The sequence below is a fragment of the Sinohyriopsis cumingii genome, chromosome 6 (assembly GCF_028554795.1).
Source record: "Sinohyriopsis cumingii isolate HCF-2022 chromosome 6, ASM2855479v2, whole genome shotgun sequence".
Taxonomy (NCBI): domain Eukaryota; kingdom Metazoa; phylum Mollusca; class Bivalvia; order Unionida; family Unionidae; genus Sinohyriopsis; species Sinohyriopsis cumingii.
Window position 1 is genome coordinate 79,493,677 of NC_142966.1, and position 27,471 is coordinate 79,521,147.

Genomic DNA, 27,471 nt, shown 5'->3' on the forward strand with positions numbered 1-27,471 from the left:
AACACGAGTCATTTCATGACTGGGGTGTCCAAATCGTCTAAAGTACTCAGCGGCGGATCCATACCCGAGAAAACTCGCTGGATAACAGGCAACCATATCAACCGAGATCATAGCGTCGCGGCTGTATTCAGTGTTCCATAGTCCACCGTGATAGTATTCCAAACAACTGGATTGTACATCCGGCAGAAATTCCTTGCGCGTTGGTCTCCACGCATTTTTCCTTGCTGCAACATGAGCTACAACCGATGGAATCGTAAAACAATTTGTTAGCAGTTGTTCATCATGCTCTTCAAATTCCATGGCGGTTTTTTTCATCCTGTTGTGAAATGCTTCAGTGCGATATAATTCACCGTTTGGTCTTACAAACTGATCAAAGGTATCCGCATCGTTTTCAGCGCTGCGAAGTAACCACATTGATACAGGGTCGTTTTTACACAAGTAGGCAATAGCATCAAATAGTTTCCTCTCCGCGAGAAAACCGTCCTTGGAGAATTGTTCTCCCAGGAATTCTTCGGGGATATACTTTACTGTTCTATCCCGTGGAAATATTGTGATCACGGGCGTCCATGCGTGTTCGTTATGATCAATAATTTTGATTGGGGCTCCCTTCGATTTATACTTCGATTCGTATAATACTTCACCGGTTATCGTTGTAACGGTTATTGGAAATCTCAGCGATGTTTCTAATCTCGCTATGTCGCTGATGGTTGCTCCACGCTCTTTTACGGTTAGTTCCCACTGGTTGATTTTGCTACGTCGTAAATCAGTCAATTTGTTTCCTCGACATGCATTTGTAAAATGCTCTATTATTCGTTCTGCTACACAATTTATCCCAGTTGACTGTTTCATCGGTTTCAGTTTTCCGATATCAGGTTTCTTATTTAACGGGTATATTCCATAAACAACTGCTGTTTCAGGATACGCTCGTTCATAGTATGGTTTGTCAATTCCGGTTAACAACCCCGGCTTGGAGTCGCGGCTGACAGTGACTGTTTTCTTGTCGCTGAGAACTGGTTCAAATTTATCACGCATGATCCAATCGCCTGATTCCACCCGGACAATGAATTTTACTCTGAAGAAATACCTTTTACCGTCAAGTTGTGATATTATCATTGCTGCGCGGTTGTCGTTCATGGTAGCATCAACAATGCCATCAATTCGAAATGTTGACCAACTGTGAGATGCGCCATCACGCTTGAATTCATTGATACAATCGCGTATTTTACTCAACAGGGTTTTATCGTTTATTAACGCTTTTGGTGTGTCCTTGAGGACTCTATCGAGATTAAACCTAATATTTTTCCGGGGTTTAATTGCTGCCAATCTCTCGAACTCATCCATATAATTAAAACAAGTATTTAAATGAAAGAATATAGTATAATGAATCACTGCAAATGGTTGATGATTGGGTCGACAACCCCGTGCAATAAATCATGTAGAGGTGAATTCTGCGGGTATCATTTACAAAGCGTTCGTAATGGTTCTCTTGGCCCCCTCCCGTGCTTGGTTTGCCACGTCGGTGTAAGAGGAAAATCACAGTTGTGTATCAATTGTGGCGGAAAGCGATACAGGGAACTAAAACGCTATTATGACAAGCGAATTAAAAACGCCGTCATTAACCCCACCGCCGACTTCGTCATCAAAACCCCCCAAGACTACGTTGAAAGATTCATAATTAAACCAAATAATAAATTAGACAAGTAGTATTATTATACAAATGGACCAAGAATTTCAGCCGCATCCCCTGCTCGTCAATTACGAGGCATCTCGCGACGGTATTGTTAGAAATCGTAGACTGAAGAAGCCGGTTGGATGGAAAAACAATCACGGGTATTTAATGTTTACTGCTGGAGGGAAAAAATATCTCTGTCACAGAATCATCTATGAATGTTTCCACGGATTGATCAAAGATACTCTCGTTATTGATCACATTGATTCTAATTATCAAAATAATAGACTGTGTAATCTGCAAGCCATCTCTCAGAGTGAAAATAGTAAAAAAGGCCAAACTGGTAAATACTCAAAGAAAGCAAAACCCGTAAAGTCATTTGATACAACAACTCACGAGGAAAAAATATTTCAGTCGATGAATGAGGCAGGAAAATATTTTGACATTTGTATCGCCTCAATACAATTTGTTGCAGAACGAATATATCAAACAGCGATCTCAAAAAAGACGGGTCATAGAATTCGATTTTCATATATAACATCAAAGGGAGATAACTCGTTTTGTGATAGCGTCGCATGACAAGAGTTACGTCCCTTGAAGTCTAATTAATGTTGCGTCCCTTGAAGTCCAATTAATGTTGCGATTAATTAATCATTTTACGATGAAAACTAATGAAATACACGCTATTATCTAACAGCTGTATTCTTTTTTTTAATGTTTTATTTGAGTATTTGGTTTCATTTAAATGCCGTGAAACACCATTAATAAGTATTTAAGGATTCAAACGATTCAAGGGAATTCAAATTAACACACACCTTGTGACTGACGCCGCTGTATTAGTCACTTTATATACAAGATGACTCGTTATAAGCCTGGGGCTTTCGAAAGCCAATTCAACTAATCAAAACTAACCCACGCTCTTGACCCGGGCGTGTGGTTGTCTTTTGTTCACAATCATGCAACCGGGTTAATTTAATTGGGTTGCTTTTGATTGGTTGAATTGGCCGTAGAGTTCCGCCCCGCCGTTTTATGTTTGTGCTGTCTTGTACCGTCCCATCATCCATCAATCATTTCATTGTAAATATATTCATCCTTAATTAAGTACATGTAGTGATGTCCCCCAAGCATATCTTCTGGGCGGTCTACGATGACGTTTGTCACCCTAGGCCTCCCTCCCGGAGATGTATGCTTTGGGGTTCCAAGATGTGAATGTCCTTAATTAAGTATATGTATATGCCTGTAATCTGCCACAACACTCGAGTGGAGATCTACGGCATTGTACTGTCCATGTATGCCTGCAATCTGCCACAACACTCGAGTGGAGATCTACGGCACTGTACTGTCCATACAAAAAACGGGGTCAAAAATGACCCCAATAATTTTATTAAAATTTTTGATATTAGAAATAAGATGTTTTATAAGAATAATGAATATCGAAGACATCAATAATATATTAACTGAGATTTCAAAATTAAAAAATCAAGGAATTGAATTATCTGATGGTCTCGACAGTGAAAAAATATTATCCGATTATGAGATTATTAACGAACAGTCGAAACGGGGGCGTTTTACCCTGGCCCGCGAGTATTTTTTTATAAAACGATTACAACATACGATTAATGAGAACCTGTACCACAATGACGCAAATGCATTCATTGGACTATTTACTGCCGTTGAAATAATACGAAAAAAACTCGGACGTGTTTATGAACGACGCCGGGAGATTTCTAGTAAGATCAAAAACATTAGAAGGATTATAGACGAAAACTCCGTGGAGCTCCCGATGGTACACTCGGCGGAAAATTAGAAAATTGCGGATCAATTTACAATAATGGTAGGTGAATCACTTACTACTCGGCTAGCCAGAGAGCGGCTAGCAGCGCTTAAAAAGTTTATACCGTTACGAGACAGAGTGAGAGAGAAACTTCAAACGCGACAACAAATGCAAACCGATTTTACTGTTGGAAGCGAACAGTTATTTGCCCCGGTAACTAAAGCGACTAAGGATGTTACGGCGGCAACTGTACCCGTTCTTGGTGCGCTTGAAAAGATAGCGGCAGAGACAAAACAAACAAAAAGGTCTTTAGAAACACTCCCTGCAAAAATAGCGGCTGCTACAACACGGAGGCCACCACCACTCGCTATAACCGAACCACAGGAACCTTATGTTACAATGGCCGACGAAGAAGAACCAGGCGCCACCGCAAGAGAACCAGAAGAAGAAATACCCGAAGAAACACCAGAAGAAGAAATACCGGAAGAAAAAGAGGGGAATATACCCCGTATTGTACTCAAGAAGAGCACAATAGATCAAATTAGAGGCTTCAGCAACAGGGAAGAATTAATTAATTTTACTGCCAACAATTTTGCTAAGAACATACGAGATAAGAAGCATATCAATAGCGGTTACGAGAAAAATATAAAGTCGTTAAAAGACTGGGCAAGAATAGTGTATTTAGCAAGTAAACATAAAGATGCATTACCACATCGTAGTAAATCCGATTACGACGCATTCCACAAGGAAGTTAAGAGTATAACACCAAAAAAAGGAAAAGGATACCCTGTTGGTAAAGAATCCTACGGCGTTACCTGCCCTAATAGTGTTCTCAGTGATATATCACGGCTGGAAGTACTAATCGGAGGAAAACGAGCCGGAAATAACTCTCCGGAAATAATCAATGAGGCCGCTGATATTTGCAAGCGTTTATTTGCAGGCGGTATTATGGACATTAATGCATATCGAACGCTCATAGACGAGCTCGTGGATGATTAATTGGAAAACTGGTGTTTTTAATAAGGATGATCATACACTACAACCATGATAAACCAGTACTCGTCTACGTGGTAAACTCGCGATTGCCTGTTTACCGCGCGTACTATGGAGATGGTCTCGGTAGCACCATTGCGGGGTTATTTACAAGAATGGCTCCAAAAGTAGCGCCGTTAGCCAAACAATTAGGAATGAAGGCTATTGATGTTATTCGTGATAAGGGTATTAGTGCTATTGGAGATGTTGCCGGAAAGGCGCTTTCTGCCGCGCGAGACAAACTAATGTCGTTGGTGAAATCCAGGAGAAAAAAACAGAAACCACCGGTGATGCCATCAACGACAGTGATGCCTGCAAATGTCAGTAAAGTAATAAATAACGCCGTGGAAGAAAAATTAGAGTCGTTGGCGACGACTCAGTCGTTGGCGACTTCGCCATCCGCCGATGCGGCAACCAACGCGGCAACCAACGCGCTCATGAACGCGATAGCGGGGAGTGGTTTAAATTCAAAGAATTTACGACGAAAAAATCGCAATTGAAAACATCAACATGATAAATAATAGAATGTTTGCGCGTACCGCTGATCCCGCGTTTGATATGGATGCCCCAGTGCGCAGGGATGATTCTGTCCGTGATTATCAATATTATTCTTATTATGCAGCGCAACCCGACCTACGATCGCGAATTGAACTTCAGGTCCAAGATACCAGTAAATACTTTCTGCCGTGTGAAGCGTTTATCGAAATTGAGGGAGAACTCGTGACAAATGCCGCCGATAATACACCATACGCAGATGACCATCGTGTTCGAGTTGGCTTCGTCAACAACGGTATCATGGCGTTATTTGAGAGCGCCAGATATCTTATTGACGGGCGAGAAATTGAATCAATAGAACGCGAGGTTGATGTTGCAACGACGATAATTGGGTTGGCGAGATACTCGGATGATTATACAAGATCGGCGGGCCCATCTATGATGTTTGCGAAGGACACCACCAATAACGCTGACCATATTCAGTACATCAACGTGCTGGCGGAAAGAGATACCGCAACTGACCCACAGGCTGAAGCAGCCAATCCAGACCGCAGAGCAAGACCAGGTGCTAATTTTAATATTATAAAAAGCACCAACAATGATTACAATCTAGGATTCGCAGCACGAGTAGGAATGTTGCAAGGACCACGCCGACAGTTTTCATGCGCGATTCCACTCCATCACATATTTGGATTCTGCAGAAATGTCAGAAAAGTTGTCTATGGGGCTAAGCATACAATCGCGCTGACGCGAAGGGGCGATGATAACAATGCAATATGGCGTGCTGCTGGCGTCGCTGCCGGTAAAGTCATTTTAACTAAAATGGCATTGTGGATGCCGGTGCTGACTCCATCAGTTACCACGGAAGCACGATTGTTAGCATTTATGGAACAGGGAGGGAAATCGTTGTTGAGTTGGCTAGCGGTAACAACTGATGCTAAAGAGGATAACGTCGCCGATACGTTTACATGGCACCTGGCATCAAAACAGGGTGTTTCAGCCCCGCGTCATATATTCATAGCGCTACAGAATAGGGAACGATTGGGCAGTCAAGAACGCAGCCATATGATATTTGATCAATTAGGAGTCAGGGATGTTTCGCTGAGAATAAACGGACAACAGGAACCATCCGAGGATATACAGCTTAATTACGGCGACAACCATATCGCACGTGTGTACCATCGATTGCTGTCGTATATGGGTCGTGATCAAAACGTCGACACTGGTTTGCAAATATCACAACTTGATTTTAAAAACCTGTATCCGATTTATTATTTTTCGCTGGAACATCTTGATTTAACGAGACAATCCGTCGTTGATATACACTTCCGAGCTCGTATAGCCCCGGGTGGTGTTAATTATAGAGCGGTTGCTGTCATTCTCAGCGATAAATCAATGCTGCTAGAAGGTGTTGGTGGACGAATGAGAATCGTTGATGCGCCAGTGGAAAACATGTAATTGAAAGCACAAACGCGTTTACAATAAATGTCGTATAGTGTCGTCAGTGTAGAGTTGACTGATGGTCAAGTCAAGAAATTACGATCAAAGTCGGCTAAACAATGCGGAACCACAATAACGCTGAAGCCGTCGCAGATGGCGGGTGGTAATCATAAGATATCGTTGACGGCGCGTCAAATAAAACATTTCAATGATGCGATGAAGAATAAAAAGGGTGTTCAAATAGATTTTTCAGCCGCAGCAATTAAAAACATGGAAAAGACCGGTGGGATATTTCCGCTGTTAGCTGCGATTCCAGCGTTGATTGCCGCGGCCGCACCAGCAGTGGCTAAGGCGGCTGCGTTGGGGGCCGTTGGTACCGCGGCGGGAATGGCATTAAAGAAGGCAACCGGGAAAGGCTACAAAAAAAAACGACCCGTGGCCGGAAAGGGTCTAAGACTACCGGGAACCCCGTATTCATGGTACTCGGGAAAGGGTCTAAGACTACCGGGAACCGTTTATTAACGCAGGAGTCAATGACTCCTGAGTCAATGACTCCCATGTCTAATTTTGATTTAATAGACGCCGCAAACGCGTTAGCGATAAAAAACTTCAGAGGTGTTTTTATGAGGGATCAATTACCGGCGGCACCAAGGAATACTGAAACAGGCATAATTAACCTCGATGGGTCCTCCGGAGCGGGAACTCATTGGGTTGCGTACGCGATTGATCCGCGTGCAATCGTCTATTTTGATTCATACGGGTTAGCCCCACCAAACGAATTCATGCGGTATATCCGGGCGTGTTCAGCCCGGGTTTTTTATTCCACGCTGCCAACACAGCGATTAAGTGACCCACCGATATGTGGCCGTGAGGTATTGAACGTACTTGCGGCGATTTCATCATCGCGGAAACCACCTCATGTGGTTGTAAACGAATACACTAGTGGGGTTGTAGAAGCTCAACGGATTTTAGAGAATAACATTTACAATAATAATGATTGATATTTGGGGACGATCGGTTTCAGCGCTGAAAGAATCCACGGAAACAGCCGCCACCGATGACATAAAAAAACTAATTGAGGATGAAATCGCTGATACGTTGAACTTAACCAGTGTTGACCCAGATGAAATAGTTGTATTTCAAGACCGCCAGGGTAAATTGAAATCCGGTAATGTGTCGCTGAATGACGTTTTAACACGACAGCGTGACGCCGCCGAGGGCACTATCGCGCTGTATACCGGCGACGGACGACTCAAACCGGGTGAACATATATCGGCGGTAACATTAGTCAAAGACGGTTTTATAAGGTTGGATAGATCGGTGACCGAACTTGACGCGCAGGTGAAAAAATCTGCCACCGAGGTGAAAAAATCTATCACCGATATACAACTCACTACCGCTAGTTTTTTCGGAACCCCGGCGGTAACCGAACCAAATCTTGCAGCAATAATGGGTGCTATTTTGGATTTTGCAACGCTGTCGGGCCAATTTGTCTCGTTACGGAAAAATGTTAACAGGATCGATGACAACTTTGATAAATTCTTTGGTAAAAAAAATACCAGACCGGATGAGATTACAACAACTATAAATGATATCACTGCGTATGGACAGGAAATAAAAACAATCAAACTTGATGTTGCAGAGAACAGAAATGGTGTAGTAGTACATGAGCGGGAAATAGAAATAATCGGCGCTAATGTTGCAACGATCATAAATAATGTAGACTCGCATGGACGGAAAATAGAAACAATCAAAACTGATGTTACAACGATCATAAATAATATGGACACGCATACACAGGAAATAGGAACAATCAAAACTGATATTGAAGCGAACAAAAAGGGTGTGGACGCGCATACACAGGAAATAGGAACAATCAAAACTGATGTCGAAGCGAACAAAAAAAATGTAGACGCGTATTGGCGGGGAATAGGATTAATCAAAACTGATGTTGCAGCGAACAAAAAAGGTATAGACGTACATACATATGAAATAGGAACAATCAAACTTGATGTTGCAGCGAACAAAAAAAGTATGACCGAGAATACACGGGAAATAGAAACAATCAAAACTAATGTTGCAACGAACAAGAATAATATAGACGCGAATTTGCGTAGAATAGAAATAATCAAAACTGATGTTGAAGCGATTAAAGACGGACTACCGAGAATAACAGAGCAACTCGAAACTAATATTGAAGCGAACAAAAAAAATGTAGACGCGTATGGAGGGGAAATAAAAACAATCAAAACTGATGTTGAAGCGATTAAGGACAAACTACCTAGAATGACAGAGCAACTCGAAAAAATGAAAACACCTCATGGGATCATCGGCAGTGGCGTATACACGGTTCAATACGGATCATTCGATTGGACTCCTACGCGTAATGCAATAGATGTCACCGCAATTGTTAAGGGCATTTATCGATTGACATTGATTTCGGCGATGCAGTTCAGTATATCATCGCCGAGTTCATCCGGGTTTAACAATACAATATCAACAATCATCGACAAGGATACAATCGAACGGTTTATAATTAAAGCCGTTGATAGCAGTCTATTTAGGGCAAACATCACATGGTATGCGGAATTTGTAGTGGATCTAAGTAATTAAAAACACTAGCTCTTTTAAAATAAAAATGACCACCAAGGAAATTGAATCAGAGGTATCACCGACGTCACATCAATATCGATTCGATACCGCAAAAGAATTTTCCGCGAACTTGAAAACGCTTTCCGAACAATACCGTGTAAAAATAAAAAAATACCGTCGTAAAATAACCGCCATCGACGCGGTCGTGTACTCGGTGTCGGGTATAATAGCCGGTACCGGTGTTATTTTATCCACGGTAACCACGATAGCCCCGATCGCTGTTCCAATCGCTGTCTCCGCAATGACAACAGTTGCTGGAGTCGCCAACGCAATCACTAAAAAGATATCATCGTGTTTTCAGAAAAAACTCAACGAGTATACAGTAAAACATCAAATAGTATCCGACGCATACTCGAAATTATCCGGGTTGATCTCGTTATCGATTGATAATTTGTTCGTATCCGATGTTGAATTCTCCACGATGGTCCAGTTGTATAGCTCCGCGATGTCAAAAATCGAGGATTTTCAACTGGAAGCCGGAACCACCTGGTTGTTAAAATTAGACACTAAAAACAACGAATAATAATAATGTCGCTGAACCCCGAATTGTCTCAATTACTTCAGCGGATCGCGGAGAACACCACTCCGGTACAAACAAGTATGATATCGATAACATCAACGAAACCCGAATTCAGTGTGAACTTCCCATCACCGGTTCCAGTAAAGGAAATAGCGCTGGCAAAATTGCGAGTATATCACAGTTGGCCTAATATCCGAGCGGACGCATTTAACGGACAACAACCTAATAACTCGCTGGTTTTTGCACGGACAAATAAACCCGATGGGACCCCAAACTGGGAGGAGGTTACAATACCAACTGGGTCATACCAAATAGAGCAGATCAATAAAGAATTTCAACGCAGGATAAAATCGATCACAGGAAAGGAATCAAAAATCGCTATTACGGTTCATGAACCGACGTTATCGTCGACGATTGAAATAAGCACACCGGGGTATATGGTTGATATTTATAACAGTTCAATAAGAACCATACTAGGATGGCCTGAGAATCCACCCGCGGACACCCCCCCATCAACTATCCTCAGACACGATAACGGAGATGGTGGTAGGCATATTGCTCCATACAACGTAAATATTGCATCGGTGATAGCGATCAATCTAGTGTGTGATGTTATCGAAGGGAGTTATCAGGTGGATACCAAGCAATCAAATCAGGCTCAACAGGGGTATATCCTTTATTCGTTTTCACCAACAGCCCCTCCGGGATTTTTGATCATTGAGAGTCCGATTAATCCGGTCTATATGCGATGCCATGATCGGTTTTTAACGAGAATTAATTTCAGACTTACCGATCAGTCAAATAACCTAATTGATCTGCAAGAGGAGGAGTTAGTGATCACTCTGTTTGTAAGATCATAGCAGCAGAGGGGGCGATGACATCGACGCGGTCGTCGATGTGCTTACCGGACGCTGACGACGCTGGGGATCGACGCGCAGAAGGTGTTAATTAAACCAAATGACGTCACCATCGTGTAGGATGGACCGTCGTCGTTTTTTTTTTACCAGGCGCTGACGACACTAGATCGTTGAGTGCAGAAAGTATTAATTAAGCAAAATAACGATTGGACAAAATGTCCGATTCGCCCCCTCTGCTGCTCCTTCTTCAACTGATTAAGTGATATGTTTTTCGTCGAAACTGATGTAACATCATACATGGCGCCATTCATTTTGTCTAAACTTAGGTCTAAAATATCAACCGATTTCTACGAAGAATTTGACAATAATGATTAGTTTGTAAATATAGGATATTAAGGATATTATCATGGAAATACCAATGATAATGACAATTTGGCAAATAGTTTACATTTCTGCCTATGTCACCAAAAATATTCCTTTTGAAATTGTCTCCTTGAACAAAGTGGAGTAACAGTGTATTTGAAAGTGATGAACACAAATAAAACTAGGCAATATAGTAAAATATTATCTTCTCTTAGATAAGAGGTGAATACATCCCCAAAATGGGAATTTACATTGCGAGTGTATTAACATAATCATACATATTCAATTTCTAGTGTCTTGCATGACTTAACCGTGCATATGCATAAATGTATGCATCATTTCAAAGGCTTGGAGGGACATATCGTGACCAACGAACAATTAGAGGCACCCGGCTCGACCAACGTTGGCATGTGAGAGTAAAAGCCAGATGTTTTTCCTGGGTAGGTGGTACTGCTCGTGTCTTTCCAGATTCTTCCTCCGTTAAATATAATGGCCAACATGTAAAGCCTATCATGTGCTAAAATAACGTTAACTTTAAAGAAACCCAATACTTTGATCATATGCGTATTAGTCATAGATTATGCGGTTCTTGTAATCGGAACCCCTCGTAGCTTTCTCACTGTTGAGATTGGTTCTGGAACTGGACAGGTTTTGGCAAGCCCAGGTTATAATTACCGCCACTGATCACGAGCTCATTAGTCGTATATCATATGGTTCTAGTCTCGCTGTTCAGACTGGTTTTGGCAGTGGTTAGGTTCCAGCGAGGCCTGGTTCTCTCAAGAATTAGTTACTACCGGATATTTAGGTGTATCCAACTTCCATGCATCGGATGCACTGAAGCAACGGAAGTTCAAGTACCTGGGTTCCATACGGAGAAGAAGCTAGTCTTGACAGATTTGTAAAAAATGTAAGTTTGCATAGTCGTCTTTGTCAACAATCAGACACTTGCAGACACTTGCATGCATACATGTATAGATATACCTCACTGATTTGATTATTATCAAACTTGTTTGGAAATGGTTCTGTGTAGGTTTGTTTGAGTTACCTCTGACCCTTTTCAGTCCATCGGGGATATTTTGACATTACGCTGGTGTGTAGGTTTTGAACACATTGCCTATCGATTAGTAGAAATTCTCATTCACCGCGCGGAGGTGGCAAACAGTGGCCGTTTTCTAGTCAACCTAACGACCTTGTATATAGTCATACCTGCAATCGACAGGAAGGTTATGTACCTTTGAAATTGTCAGTGTAACATTTGTAATGCATTTACTTCGTTTATTGAAGAGACAAAACTACAGTCTGGTTCCCAGCTTCGCACGCTCCTTTCCTGGCACTCCACTAATAAATCAGGTGATTGCCTATGCCATGTTTTGATTTGATCAATACAAAATGACGACGCATGGAGAAGGTTAGAAAATCAAACCGTATCAAATTATTCCTTTTATTTTCTGTTTGTTGGTGACATAGTATGAAATGTACCAATAATTTCGGTTTGGTTTATCGGAGTCGTTAGCTTGTGTTCAAGCTTAACTAGCAATTGGGCCATATAATTATTTTTTCACAAATATTTTTACTAGTTTTCGAAGACGAAGGGAAGGAGTGCATACAACGATGTTTTATTAATATTGCACATTTCTTACCGTCTTAAGCATTCCTTCTTCAACTGATTAAGTGATATGTTTTTCGTCGAAATTGATGTAACATCATACATGGCGCCATTCATTTTGTCTAAATTTAGGTCTAAAATATCAACCGATTTCTACGAAGAATTTGACAATAATGATTAGTTTGCAAATATAGGATATTAAGGATATTATCATGGAAATACCAATGATAATGACAATTTGGCAAATAGTTTACATTTCTGCCTATGTCACCAAAAATATTCCTTTTGAAATTGTCTCCTTGAACAAAGTGGAGTAACAGTGTATTTGAAAGTGATGAACACAAATAAAACTAGGCAATATAGTAAAATATTATCTTCTCTTAGATAAGAGGTGAATACATCCCCAAAATGGGAATTTACATTGCGAGTGTATTAACATAATCATACATATTCAATTTCTAGTGTCTTGCATGACTTAACCGTGCATATGCATAAATGTATGCATCATTTCAAAGGCTTGGAGGGACATATCGTGACCAACGAACAATTAGAGGCACCCGGCTCGACCAACGTTGGCATGTGAGAGTAAAAGCCAGATGTTTTTCCTGGGTAGGTGGTACTGCTCGTGTCTTTCCAGATTCTTCCTCCGTTAAATATAATGGCCAACATGTAAAACCTATCATGTGCTAAAATAACGTTAACTTTAAAGAAACCCAATACTTTGATCATATGCGTATTAGTCATAGATTATGCGGTTCTTGTAATCGGAACCCCTCGTAGCTTTCTCACTGTTGAGATTGGTTCTGGAACTGGACAGGTTTTGGCAAGGCCAGGTTATAATTACCGCCACTGATCACGAGCTCATTAGTCGTATATCATATGGTTCTAGTCTCGCTGTTCAGACTGGTTTTGGCAGTGGTTAGGTTCCAGCGAGGCCTGGTTCTCTCAAGAATTAGTTACTACCGGATATTTAGGTGTATCCAACTTCCATGCATCGGATGCACTGAAGCAACGGAAGTTCAAGTACCTGGGTTCCATACGGAGAAGAAGCTAGTCTTGACAGATTTGTAAAAAATGTAAGTTTGCATAGTCGTCTTTGTCAACAATCAGACACTTGCAGACACTTGCATGCATACATGTATAGATATACCTCACTGATTTGATTATTATCAAACTTGTTTGGAAATGGTTCTGTGTAGGTTTGTTTGAGTTACCTCTGACCCTTTTCAGTCCATCGGGGATATTTTGACATTACGCTGGTGTGTAGGTTTTGAACACATTGCCTATCGATTAGTAGAAATTCTCATTCACCGCGCGGAGGTGGCAAACAGTGGCCGTTTTCTAGTCAACCTAACGACCTTGTATATAGTCATACCTGCAATCGACAGGAAGGTTATGTACCTTTGAAATTGTCAGTGTAACATTTGTAATGCATTTACTTCGTTTTTTGAAGAGACAAAACTACAGTCTGGTTCCCAGCTTCGCACGCTCCTTTCCTGGCACTCCACTAATAAATCAGGTGATTGCCTATGCCATGTTTTGATTTGATCAATACAAAATGACGACGCATGGAGAAGGTTAGAAAATCAAACCGTATCAAATTATTCCTTTTATTTTCTGTTTGTTAGTGACATAGTATGAAATTTACTAATAATTTCGGTTTGGTTTATCGGAGTCGTTAGCTTGTGTTCAAGCTTAACTAGCAATTGGGCCATATAATTATTTTTTCACAAATATTTTTACTAGTTTTCGAAGACGAAGGGAAGGAGTGCATACAACGATGTTTTATTAATATTGCACATTTCTTACCGTCTTAAGCATTCCTTCTTCAACTGATTAAGTGATATGTTTTTCGTCGAAATTGATGTAACATCATACATGGCGCCATTCATTTTGTCTAAATTTAGGTCTAAAATATCAACCGATTTCTACGAAGAATTTGACAATAATGATTAGTTTGCAAATATAGGATATTAAGGATATTATCATGGAAATACCAATGATAATGACAATTTGGCAAATAGTTTACATTTCTGCCTATGTCACCAAAAATATTCCTTTTGAAATTGTCTCCTTGAACAAAGTGGAGTAACAGTGTATTTGAAAGTGATGAACACAAATAAAACTAGGCAATATAGTAAAATATTATCTTCTCTTAGATAAGAGGTGAATACATCCCCAAAATGGGAATTTACATTGCGAGTGTATTAACATAATCATACATATTCAATTTCTAGTGTCTTGCATGACTTAACCGTGCATATGCATAAATGTATGCATCATTTCAAAGGCTTGGAGGGACATATCGTGACCAACGAACAATTAGAGGCACCCGGCTCGACCAACGTTGGCATGTGAGAGTAAAAGCCAGATGTTTTTCCTGGGTAGGTGGTACTGCTCGTGTCTTTCCAGATTCTTCCTCCGTTAAATATAATGGCCAACATGTAAAGCCTATCATGTGCTAAAATAACGTTAACTTTAAAGAAACCCAATACTTTGATCATATGCGTATTAGTCATAGATTATGCGGTTCTTGTAATCGGAACCCCTCGTAGCTTTCTCACTGTTGAGATTGGTTCTGGAACTGGACAGGTTTTGGCAAGCCCAGGTTATAATTACCGCCACTAATCACGAGCTCATTAGTCGTATATCATATGGTTCTAGTCTCGCTGTTCAGACTGGTTTTGGCAGTGGTTAGGTTCCAGCGAGGCCTGGTTCTCTCAAGAATTAGTTACTACCGGATATTTAGGTGTATCCAACTTCCATGCATCGGATGCACTGAAGCAACGGAAGTTCAAGTACCTGGGTTCCATACAGAGAAGAAGCTAGTCTTGACAGATTTGTAAAAAATGTAAGTTTGCATAGTCGTCTTTGTCAACAACCAGACACTTGCATGCATACAGATATACCTCACTGATTTGATTATTATCAAACTTGTTTGGAAATGGTTCCGTGTAGGTTTGTTTGAGTTACCTCTGACCCTTTTCAGTCCATCGGGGATATTTTGACATTACGCTGGTGTGTAGGTTTTGAACACATCGCCTATCGATTAGTAGAAATTCTCATTCACCGCGCGGAGGTGGCACACAGTGGCCGTTTTCTAGTAAACCTAACGACCTTGTATAGTGTCATACCTGCAATCGACACGAAGGTTGTGTATGTTTGAAATTGTCAGTATAACATTCTTTATGCCTTTACTTCGTTTATTGAAGAGGCAAAACTACAGTCTGATTCCCAGCTTCGCACGCTCCTTTCCTGGCACTCCTCTCTTGACATAGGCGCATGCAAGTTCACACATGTGAAATCAATACAGATTGCATGGTAATATTTTGGGTTTACCAAGGAATCACTCAAATGGCACCTCGCGTAACTACAAATTCACGAACTGAAATTGTAAAGGGGTCTCGTCGTGGACTACCATTGGTTGGGATGGGGTGCTCCCAGTATCATCTTTAATTATTACAGTAGACCCACCCTGGCTCGGTTTTGTTAGAAATTGAAGTAGTGATAGAGATGCAAAGCTCCGAGCCCCCAGTCAGCGATGCCGACAGTTAAATTACGGAATACGCAAAAGGTGAAATTCAAATAAACAACACATTTAAATATGCATGATCATTTGAACTTCAATTGATAAGATAAAGAATAATGTTATGTAAGAAAATATGATTACATCTAAATTAATGCAGCTCTCTCATTGGTTGTTTAAAACTCTCTCTAATTCTGTCTTTATCTTAAAAATCTAGCTGTTTCAAAACCATTTTCTACCCGACCATTTTCAGGGCAAGTTAAGTTTTTCCAAGGGCACAAACCCAATCCATTGATCATATGCTTATTAGTCACAGTTCAGACGGTTCTTGTACTCAGAACACCTCCTAGCATTCTCGATGTTGAGATTGGTTCTGGAACTGAACAGGTTTGGCAAGCCCATATTCTATTTCCAATGATCACGAACTCATTAGTCGTATATCATTTGGTTATGATAATTAGAACACCCCATAGCTTTTTCATTGTTCAGACTGGTTTAGGCAGTGGATAGGTTTTGTCGAGACCTGATTTTCACAAGGAGCAGTGGCTACCGGATATTTAGATGTATCCAACTCCCATGCATCTGATGCACTCAGGCAAACGAAGCTCCTGTAGCTGGATTCGATACAGATAAGAAACTAGTCTTGACAGATTTGTTAAAATGTAAGTTTGCATTGTCGTTCTGGCCAGCTATCAGACTATTGCATATATACATGTGCAAATATTTACATCATTGATCTGGTAATTATCAAACTTGTCTGGAAATGGTTCCGTGCAGGCTAGTAGGAAATACCTCGGACCATTTTTAATCCATTTGAAACATTGACATTATGCTGGTGTGCAGGTTTAGAACTGATTGTCTATAGGAAAGTTGAAATTCGCAGTCACAGCGAGGTGGAGTGATACGGTTGCCGCTTTGTTCTGTACCATGCAAACCTGACAAAGGTAGTCGCTTTGTTCTGTGCTTAGCAGACCTAACGACCGTGTATAGTCATACCTGCAATCAATAGGAAGGTTATGTATCATTGAATTTGTCTGCATACCATTCTCTATGACTTTAGTTGTCGATTGACGACAAATGTACATAATCTGGTTCCTAGCTTCGCATGCTCCGTGCCTGGCTCATTACTACAAAAAGTCAGGTGAACGCTACGTCATATTTTGTTGTGATCAAAACAAAATGACCGCACATTGGGGAAAGTTAGGAAATCAAACCGGCGAAAAATGTTTCCTTTTAAGTTATGTTTGTTAGCGATACAATAAGAACTATACTAATAATTTCGGTTTGATTTGCAACAGTCGTTATCTTGTGTTCAATATTAACCAGCAACTCGGCCACTGAATTATCTTTTTGCTACAAATATTCTTACTAATAGGCGAGGACGAAGGAAAGGTGTGCACACAAACATATTTTGTTAATTTTGCACACTTCACACCATGTTATCGCAAACATTCCTTCTCCAACGAATTCCTTGATATATTGTACGTCAAATTTGATGTAATGTGATATATGACATCCTTCATTTTTCCAAAGATTTAGCCAAAAATATCAACCCTTGTGTACGAGAGTAATGACTGTTTTAGCACATTAAACATACTAAGTTGGACATTCCAGTATCATCTATGAGGGGTGAGGGTAACGATAAATTCACAAATATTGGACATATTATATTCGAGTAGTGTTCCATTACTGCACTGCACCAGCGTCATCAAATCTTATATTAATGTCTATGGACTATGTCACCTAAAATATTCCCTTTGAAATTGATTCATTGGACAAAGTGTAGTAACACCCGCAACTGCCCGGGGGTGGTGCGGGCAGGTCCAGTGAAGGCCCAAAGTGTAAACAAGGTAGTTGCGCCTGAAACAATTTAAAATCTTAGTTGAAGAATCATCGTGTTAAATTTGGTGTGCAGCTGTTTCCTGCTAACGTGATAAACTAGTTGGTATTGGCCACATATGAAAATACCAGCTTGTTGTCGTCAGTTCCCTTGTATATCGTCCTCCTGATTCTTTCATCATTTTTAAAACGCTTGTTTTGAACTGTGTCGTTTTCTATTGATTCATTGGATTTCTAATTTTCGCCTAATGTGAGATAAAGATCTGAAAGTGCTTTTATGTTTCTACTTCCAAAAAGATTGAATTTGAAACTGGATCACCTTCATCAAATCCTCTTATCGCAAAACGGGGATCATTTTCTGAGATAGTGCCACTTCCCTCAACAAATGTATTTCCCTCTGTGAGGAATTCATAAGTGAAGCATCATTAATCTTTTGCAAAATCTGGACTGTCGTGTAGAACGATATGTCTATATCAATGTACAATTCATCAATAAATCGATTGTAAATGGAACTTTAGATGATACAGCCTCAAATGTACAATAACTGGCAAAATATGGTCAACCCCCACGTTTTCATAGAAGTGGGTTGGTATTTATTAAACATCATTATCTTCATTGTTGTAAAGGTTGTACCTCTGACGGAACAGTTATGAAGTAGACTTTGTTATACAGTATCATATATTCTCCATTGTAGAGAATACCAACATTTAATTAAATAACAACGATAAAATAATATAGCAGCCCGATTTTCATATTAAAGTTCATGTATGATTAAGATCAGATAGCCACTGCATCAGGTGAAGATATGACAGCAGCCGCTTACGGGTCATGTTCTGGTGACCTATGTTATTATCAGAATCGCTAAATGTATCAGCCATTCAGAAGAAGTATGGTACCTTCGAGTTTGGGAGACTGAGCATTGTGCTTGATGATCATCAATGTTTGACGAACGATTTGATTCACTTTCAGATTTTTGATAGCAGCATTTCAATTGGCTGATTTAAAGATCAACAGAACATGACCCCTAAGCATTCGCTGTTAGATTTTTACCTAGGACAGTGAAAATCTGACTTTTATACGATTGAGTTCATGCTATAGAATTTTAAATTTCATTAATCCATTACTGTAGTATTTTTTGCATTAATATATTTCCTAGCATCACTTAAACATAACTTTTTTTTGTAAAAAATAAAAACAATTACTCCTAACTGGGAAAAACTGTATTTGCTACCATGTTATTGTCTATCTTATTATGTTCGAGTAGTGTTCCATTACTGTACTGCACCAGCATCGTCAAATCTTACATTAAAGTCAATGGATGAAGAGAAACATGAAGAAAATTCAGTTTCCAACAAAATCCGTAATAAATATTGTATTACCAAAATGACTGATTTCTTGGTCCATTTTTTAAAATTCTTTAACATTACTGTATATCATCTCCATTACTGTACGTTACTATCTTAAGGCAGACCTAAAAACCTCACTCCCAGATTCATCACGCAGAGAGCACATGTCATTGCGTGAGTCACGTAATAGCAGCAACAATAAATATTGCGTTTTTATTGCTCTTTCCTTAAAGAATCTGAACGTCGCTGCGACAGTTATAAATTTCTGGTCATTGTTATCGGTTTGAATATGTTGAATTCCATGTTCTTTCGTTTCTTTAAAAACTATTTGCAAATATTATGCACCTTTCATTTAATATTTTAAAGCATTTTGTACAACAGTATTGGTAAGGGTTTCAAAATTGTTGACGGTTTGTTTTTGATATCACGTGTTTATCCAACCTCAGAATGTCATGAACATTTTGACAGCGAGATTGCGCAGTGACTCTAGATGCAAATGTACAAGGTCAAAGTGTGTAAACTCTGTACTTCCATCTCATCTGTCAACGAATTAAATTCATAATGAATGTTAAACTCGCAGTTTCTAGGATAAGTCGTCTTTTCATCAATTTCATGCAGGTATTCTAGATATTAGGTGGTTTATGTTTGCTAAATTCGGTGGCAACTTTATTGTAAGCAGCTACCCTCAGGAGTCAGCGAAAACTAGGCAGGATTTGAAATTTATACAGTGTTGTGCTAAACTTAAGTTGTTAAAGGTGTGTTAGGATGTTGCTAGAGCAAAGATTGAACGTAATTATCACTACAAGTCTATGTTCTACTGAAAGTGATACCAAACGTGAACCGCCTACGGAAGCAAATGTGATAGATAACATAAACTCTTTTTTTGTATGTAAAGTCTTGCAAAATTGAATATATATATATATATATATATATATATATATATATATATATATATATATATATATATATATTCATCAAGCTACCCTATTGCTCAATTTGGATAGAAATTAAACTATACTTGCTAGAATTAAAGTTTTAATTGTCACAGACAAGCAACCAGCTTTAAATGAAGTTGAATTTTTTCTTGTCTTTTTAGAAAAGAAGAAAGCGTTGAATTTCATACAACTTTCCAGTAGTAGACTGGCATCAGCAATTCAGAGGTAAATCTAAACATTCTGTTTGAACTGATACCTTGATGTATAAAACATGTAACAAGTATACTAGATACATGCACTGCTGCAATATAAGTATGCACCACAAAGCAATTTTCAAAGTCATGTCTATTTGAAAATATCATTTACAACGTACCTTTTACTTCATTTAAACCAGTGAGGCTTGTGGAAGTTGAGTCATGGCTTGTGATATTTTTAAAGTCACTTGCCCTGGGCCCGTGTCTAAAAATGTGTTTTCTTTGAGTACTGATAATATAAGCTTGCTTTGATCACACATTCATTATAATATTAAATGCAAAAGTAAAACTATAGTTTTATGTACAATTCCCCCCTCCCCAGCTAAATTTCAGTTAAACTAGTAAACGAGGAAAATTTTGAGTGATATTTTTTAGTTTTAAGAATTTATGGGATAAACGCCTAACCCAATGTTTTAAGCGGGTTGGCGAGTTTTTGAGGGAGCGGTAAATTTAGCCATAAAAGGAAAAACTGAAAAAATACACAGGTTTCCAGCACAGTGGCAGATGTATTTGATGGTGAATAGGTCATACGATAAATAATATTATCTATGATGAATACTACATAAACTTGTTTGTATTTCTTTATTTTGTAATGGAGCATGTGCAATGCACCTGAAAGATGTCGGCGCAGAGTACATGTACTTCATGTAACCCGTTTTGTTTTGCGGATTTGCAAACTTCCTAAAGAACAGATTACACACTCTTTCTGTGGCCCTTTTAATCTATGTTGATTTTGTGTTTTTTTCTTTTCTTTATTTTTCTTCCTTTTTATTACACACACACACACATACACACACACACACACACACATTTAAGGTGGTTTCCATAGAATTTGTTCAGTTTTAATTACCTAGAAGAATTGTGTCATTATCTGCCATCCGAGAGAGAGAGAAAGAGAGAGAGAGAGAGAATGCTGCAAAAGTAGCATACTTAGTTAAGTTATTATAAATATATCAGACACGAACTGCATCGTATTTCAATGTATTTTGTTTACAGTGTTATTTCTTTAAATTTCTCATGCTTCTTGCCTGGCCTGTATTAAGAGTGGAAGATTTCTTTCCCTTTGCAATTACCGACAAAGGGAAAAACTCTAGAGATATTACTAATAAATTATACATTGTAGAATGTTTACATTTTTTTTCTCACGTAAACCTAATCACGTTTTTATTTATGTAATTGTATACATGTATCCTGGGCAGCTGAGGGTGTTTTGGGACAGTCATCTGGTGTTTTGGGTTAGGTTTGGGGTACCTTAGGGCCCCGAGTCTTGGAGTAGTCTTGGGGTCTTTAGGACAAACGGTACTAATTCAGTTCCCATAGTGAACGTATACAAACACCATGATATTAAAAATTCAATAACTTAAAATTTCTGAGTGCTCATGATCAAACCTATCTTTATCAGTATAGATGAAACCTGGATGTCAGCTTCTTTGTAGAGGAAAGGATATGAGCCGTGGCATTTTCTAGACCTGCACGTGTTTTGAATTGTGCTTTCAATACCGCACCAAAGTGTCAGGCGCTAATTTTAGACAATCTGATTTTATTATTATTATTATTATTATTATTAAAACAAAATGCATATGGCTTCTTCACAGAATGTTGGCAGAATGGGATCTCTCTCAAAGAAAGCAAATCTCATTTAAAGAGATATAACTTTTAAGTTTTATTTTCACTGCAAAAATTAACAGCTGTTTTATTGTTCTTGCAACAATTACTGCTACTACTACTACTACTACTTATAATAATAATAATATACACTGTTCACAACAACAACATCACTTAATGTAACAACTGCAGGGACAGGTATAACATGTCTGATGGTAAGAAAAACATACAATATACAGAAAAATGCAAGTTTACAAATAGCGATCAGTTTCCACCCTACCCCTTTGGTACAAAATATACATTATTTAAGAATATTGCATGGACATGTATAATACAGACAACATAATTTCATGCATTTACTGTCTTTTATCATTTAATAATAATAATAATAATAATAATAATAATAATTCTTTTTTTATTTCCTTCTTTCTTTTATCCGTTCGGTCATATTTTGTATACATTCCTAAGTGACAAACTTTGTTGTAGAAACAACATAAAGATTCTTTTCATAACTAGCTCTATTTTGGTCGAACATGATAATTTTCTTAGTAGTCCAATCTCGAACATGCAATAAATCACAGGAGTCATTTTGGACTTTGCAGGTTGCAGCAGACTGATACCGACAGATCAAACCACCATCTAGCATGGCTGAATTAAGTGAAAGAGAACCTCTGCTGCGAGGTGAGTACTTTTTGGTATTATGCAATTTTAATTTCTTTCTTATGCAATGTTGTGACATGGTGATGTTTTTGAATAGGTTTCAAACATATGTTGTTCCTCTAATTATTTTCACCGCTCCGGTGGCCTAGTGGTTAGAGCGTCCGCCTCGGAAGCGGGAGGTCGTGGGTTCGAACCCCGGCAGAGTCATACCAAAGACTTACAAAAATGGTACTAACCGCTGCCTCGCTAGGCGATCAGCATTGAGAGGTCAGTGTTAGGACTGGTCGGCCTAGTGTCAGGATAATGTGACTGGGTGGGACATCATGTTACGTGTCTGCAGCATGATGCCCCAGTGCGAGACATCACTATAAACTGCCACAATGCAGACATCGTAGCGACATGATTAAAAAATTGGTAAAGGTACGTTAAAAATCCTAATCACAACACACACACACACACACACACACACACACACACTAATTATTTTCTTCTACTGAAATCGAGGTTACATACATTAAACAAGGGTTGATGATCGTGATGATAACAAGGAGGAGGATTAATGATTGCAGTGGTGGTGGTATGGATGGTGATTAAGGAATAATAATATAAGATGACAAAATGTCCCTGATTACAAATATGATTATTGTTTTTGGGGGATTGGAGTAGGGTTGTGGTAATGGCATTTTTAACAGATTTATTGGCTATATCTCACCCAGAACGTAGGAGCTATGTGCCTTTACCATGAACACACAGAAGCAGCAGACATGGTTTGACCTGGGTGGGTATCAAACCGGCGACCCTTCAATTATGAATCCAGTGCTCTACCAACAGAACTACCCTGACTTCCTACAAAGGTTAAGAAAAATATAATTACTTAATCCTATCCTGCAACTACTGAAAGAGACTCTTGCTGTAATGAAGATAATGTACAAAACATATAACATATGAAGAAGAACCATACAGTCTATCTGCGTCCGATGATTATAATGACCTAGGCCTTAATAAGTAAACATTACAACTTAATATGAAATAAAGAGCAAGCATTTCCAAAATGGAAGTAAATCAAATAGAAAATCCATGAGAATCATTGGGTAGCATTTCCAACATGGAAGTAAATCAAATAGAAAATCCATGAGAATCAATGGGTAGCATTTAGGATGGCGCTAATTAATGACGTCTAAAATCAAACTGCAAAGAATCATGCATTTCAATGCAAGCCAGAGCAGGCATACCAAAGATTTCACGGAGATGATTGAAGTGTTTGCAGTTTTATACCTGCCGTGGGGATTAAAGTTTCTAAAGCAATATATGGAATAAACCATGCAAATATAAGGGCAACATGGTAGGACTGGGCATGGTCAGATAACAATCAGATTTTTGATCGTGTTAGTGATGTCAAAAGAACAAAAATAGGTTTTGATACGGGGCGTTGGGAGGAGAATGCGGCAAAGCGTGTGCAGCCCTACCCCACCCATTCCCCTAAAAAGAGCCTGGGCCAAATGGAATGTTTCCTAGAGTAAGTTTTTTTCAATATTAGATAGTTACTATTATGTTCTGGTAGCTATTAAAATGAGGAAGCTTCCATGTGCTTTGCCACAGATCTCCTACCAACTTGTTTATGCAACTCCCCCTCAAACAAATACTAAACAATATTTGTGTCGACCCATGGGCATAATCCTTAAGAGTGCAGTTACAAAAAGATGCTGAAACGGGAACACATCTGGATGGATAAAATAGTTATTTAGTACTGATTTGACACAGGAAGCAAGCATAGAAGATATATAAAAAGTGGAATTATGTGCTGAGGAGAATTGCATGCAAAACTAAGAAGAAAATAATGAAGCGTGCTGCTTTTCGGCGGAACTCTTATTTTCTGTTGTTTCTTGAATCAGTACTTGTTTGTTTTGCTTGCTGCAGTAGTGATCATTATAATAGTAGTACCATCATCAGAAGTAGTAGTATTAGTCATAATAATAGTAGCGGTTGTTGTTTTAGTTGTTGTTCTCCATGAGCTATATTATAACAAAATTTGTGTATCCATTTTTTGACATATAGTGCTGCCACCGAAGAACTGACAATAATCTTTTGAAAATTTTGATATGATCTTTCAGCAACAAAAATCCTATAAATATATAATAGTTATGACCCTTTGTATAAATGACCATACATAAATAGTATATAAGCTAGGTGTCATGCATTATGAAACGTATATTGTTTTGCATGATGGATCAAAATATCGAAGGTTTGTTTCATTGATAGAGTTAGCTAGTTCAAGGTTAAAAAAATAATTTACTTTGAAGTGGAAACAAAATGAAAACGTATGCAATTTCTCTCATTATAATCATTCTCATTATTTTTATTGTATCAGCTTCTATAATGTTTATTGCAAAAACTTATGTCAAATTTTCAATTGTAAAAGATGACTACTTTCTTTAAAGAGAAAACAAAAATAACTCTCTTTAGCCAATTATCACTCAAAATTATTTTTCTATATACAAAAAGTAAGGTAAATTTATATACCATGGTTTCTAAAGGAGCTGCTGGGGATGCACAAGCTGGATGAAGTGTCCTTGGGCAAGGGACTTTACTCCAATCACCCAATCATGATATTAATTAGATGTATCAATGTACCATTAAGCACCAAACAGACAAAAAGTCATCTTGAATGCTTTCTAAAGATTTTTGTACATGAACATAAATCCCAATACATTATTCTTTTTTTTTATTTATAAAAACAACATACTTCAGACTATTAAATTTAAATAAAAATCGACAATTTATAACAAGTTGGAATTTGCCATGTTCTTCTTTTAAACTATTATTCTGTAGCATTAGAACACTTGAACCTTTTAATTTCAACCATCAGGTATTACCAATACTACAAGATTTGTGACCTTGAATGTTGATGCGAAGTATGCAGATATCCTGTCCCAGCAGGATACAGGGTATTGCAAATGGAAAACATTTTTTTTAGCGACATTATTTTAAAGACAGAAAAATGTAACCATAACTGGAAGAATATTACAGCCTTTATATATAGCAATGTAAAATAATAGTTTATGACATTGGAATCCTCAGTTTATTAACTCAGAGCTTCTGTAAAACAAAACAAAATAGTAACCAAAGGAAGGCGGATAGTTACTTAAACTCCCATAAATTGAAGTATCTAGATGTAAGTTATACATTCTACTTGACATCTTTCCGGAATTAATTAGCTTTTTTTATCTGTAGATGTATATTTGTTTGCTTTTTTGCAGTTAATTGATTGTAATTAAACACACAAATGACTAAGATTGAATTTGTCTTTAAGCCTTTAAATTTGCAGTTGAACAGATAATAACATTTATATTATATGAAAGTAAGACTTGTTTTTCTACCTGTTGTAGTTCTTGTTTGTGTTTGATTTGTACGAAATTTTAATCCCTTCCATGTCCACTTTTGATTAGATCTTTTGTATTAAAATATATATCTTCATCCATATACCCAAGACACCCTCATTCCAACCTAATGCATAATACAGTATACTTCCATTCTCTGTCTGAGCTGCTTTCAACAGATGCAGAAATCGAATGACATCAATGTTGATAGTAGTGATGCATCAAAGCACAAGCACTCGTATACACGTTTCATCATTTTTCTTTACGCACAAGTCAGAAGGATCCAGATGGACAAAAGGAAGCAGAACACAACAATAATATTTCTGAGTTATGCTTAGACACATTTAGTTTCCTTTGTGTACTTATACTAGAGCAACTGCTGAGGAATATGTTTACTCTATAAGAATATCAGCATAGGTGTTTGGGGTTGTCCTAGGTCGGTAACAGCGGCGTCGCTTGGGTTGGTGTCACCCAGTGCGGTAAACTCATGGTGTCACCCCTCCAGACTTCCACCATGGATTTCTTCTTCTTAATACCGCTCCGGTGGCCTAGTGGTTAGAGCGTCGGCCTCTAATGCGGGAGGTCGTGGGTTCGATCCCCGACTGAGTCATACCAGAGACTTACAAAAATGATACTAACAGCTGCCTCGCTTGGCGTTCAGCATTAAGAGGTTAGTGTTAGGACTGGTCGGCCTGGTGTCAGGATAATGAGTAGTGAATGGGGATACCCTAGCGACAATGGGACTTTAATGTTAAAATAGGGGGGTTGTACCCTGGCGACAATGGAAAATTTAACATTAGAGAAATAAGTTTGTACCCTGGCGACAATGGGAATTTAACATAGGGAATAAATCGTGGGACTGTTGAGCGACAAGGGGAATTTAACATGGGGAACATATTTTGGGACTGTTGAGCGACAAGGGAAAATGGAACATGGTCGGGACCCTATTTTAATAGGGTCCCGACCTGATGGGTCTATGGAAATGGAACAGGGGAGAGGGATATAAAACACACACACACACACACACACACACTGAATAGGGCCTTTGGTTTTATGTTAATATATCCTTAATATTATATCGTGGATAAACACCAATGTTTCTATTTATAGCTATAATCAGCTTAAATTCATATCAAATCCCACTATATATTTATATCTCCAACTTGTGGGTTATTCCTTTGGAAAATCCCACTATCTTTTTATAGCCTCAACTTGAGTGACGTTCCTGTTTATGAACTCTAGTACATATGTATAGCTACAACCTATGGAAATCCCCAAGTCCATATTTATAGTCTTAAAATTTCCAGCGTCAGTGACGTCACTGTACTGAACACTAGGGATAAATGGCAACAGTGTTGCAAGTGGCTGACCTGAATACGCGCTACTGTAGGTAGGTAGGTAGAATGTATTTGATAGGGATAAAGGGAGTTTTATAGGGACAAACAGAGACCAATGCACACACACACACACACACACACACGCACACCACAGAGGGAAGAAGAAAAAACAAACCCAAAATAT

The 27,471-nt window shown here is 38.7% G+C and overlaps 1 long non-coding RNA gene across 1 annotated transcript in view; it reads left to right on the forward strand.

Annotated features, from left to right (window-relative positions):
- The first annotated feature begins 15,086 nt into the window (after window positions 1-15,086).
- Window positions 15,087-27,471, forward strand: part of LOC149797296 (uncharacterized) — a 32,089-nt gene continuing 19,704 nt past the window's right edge. Inside the window, exons 1-3 of the long non-coding RNA XR_016421508.1 lie at window positions 15,087-15,259; window positions 20,216-20,279; window positions 22,516-22,594. This is a non-coding gene — a long non-coding RNA (uncharacterized LOC149797296). The remainder of the gene's footprint in view (window positions 15,260-20,215; window positions 20,280-22,515; window positions 22,595-27,471) is intronic.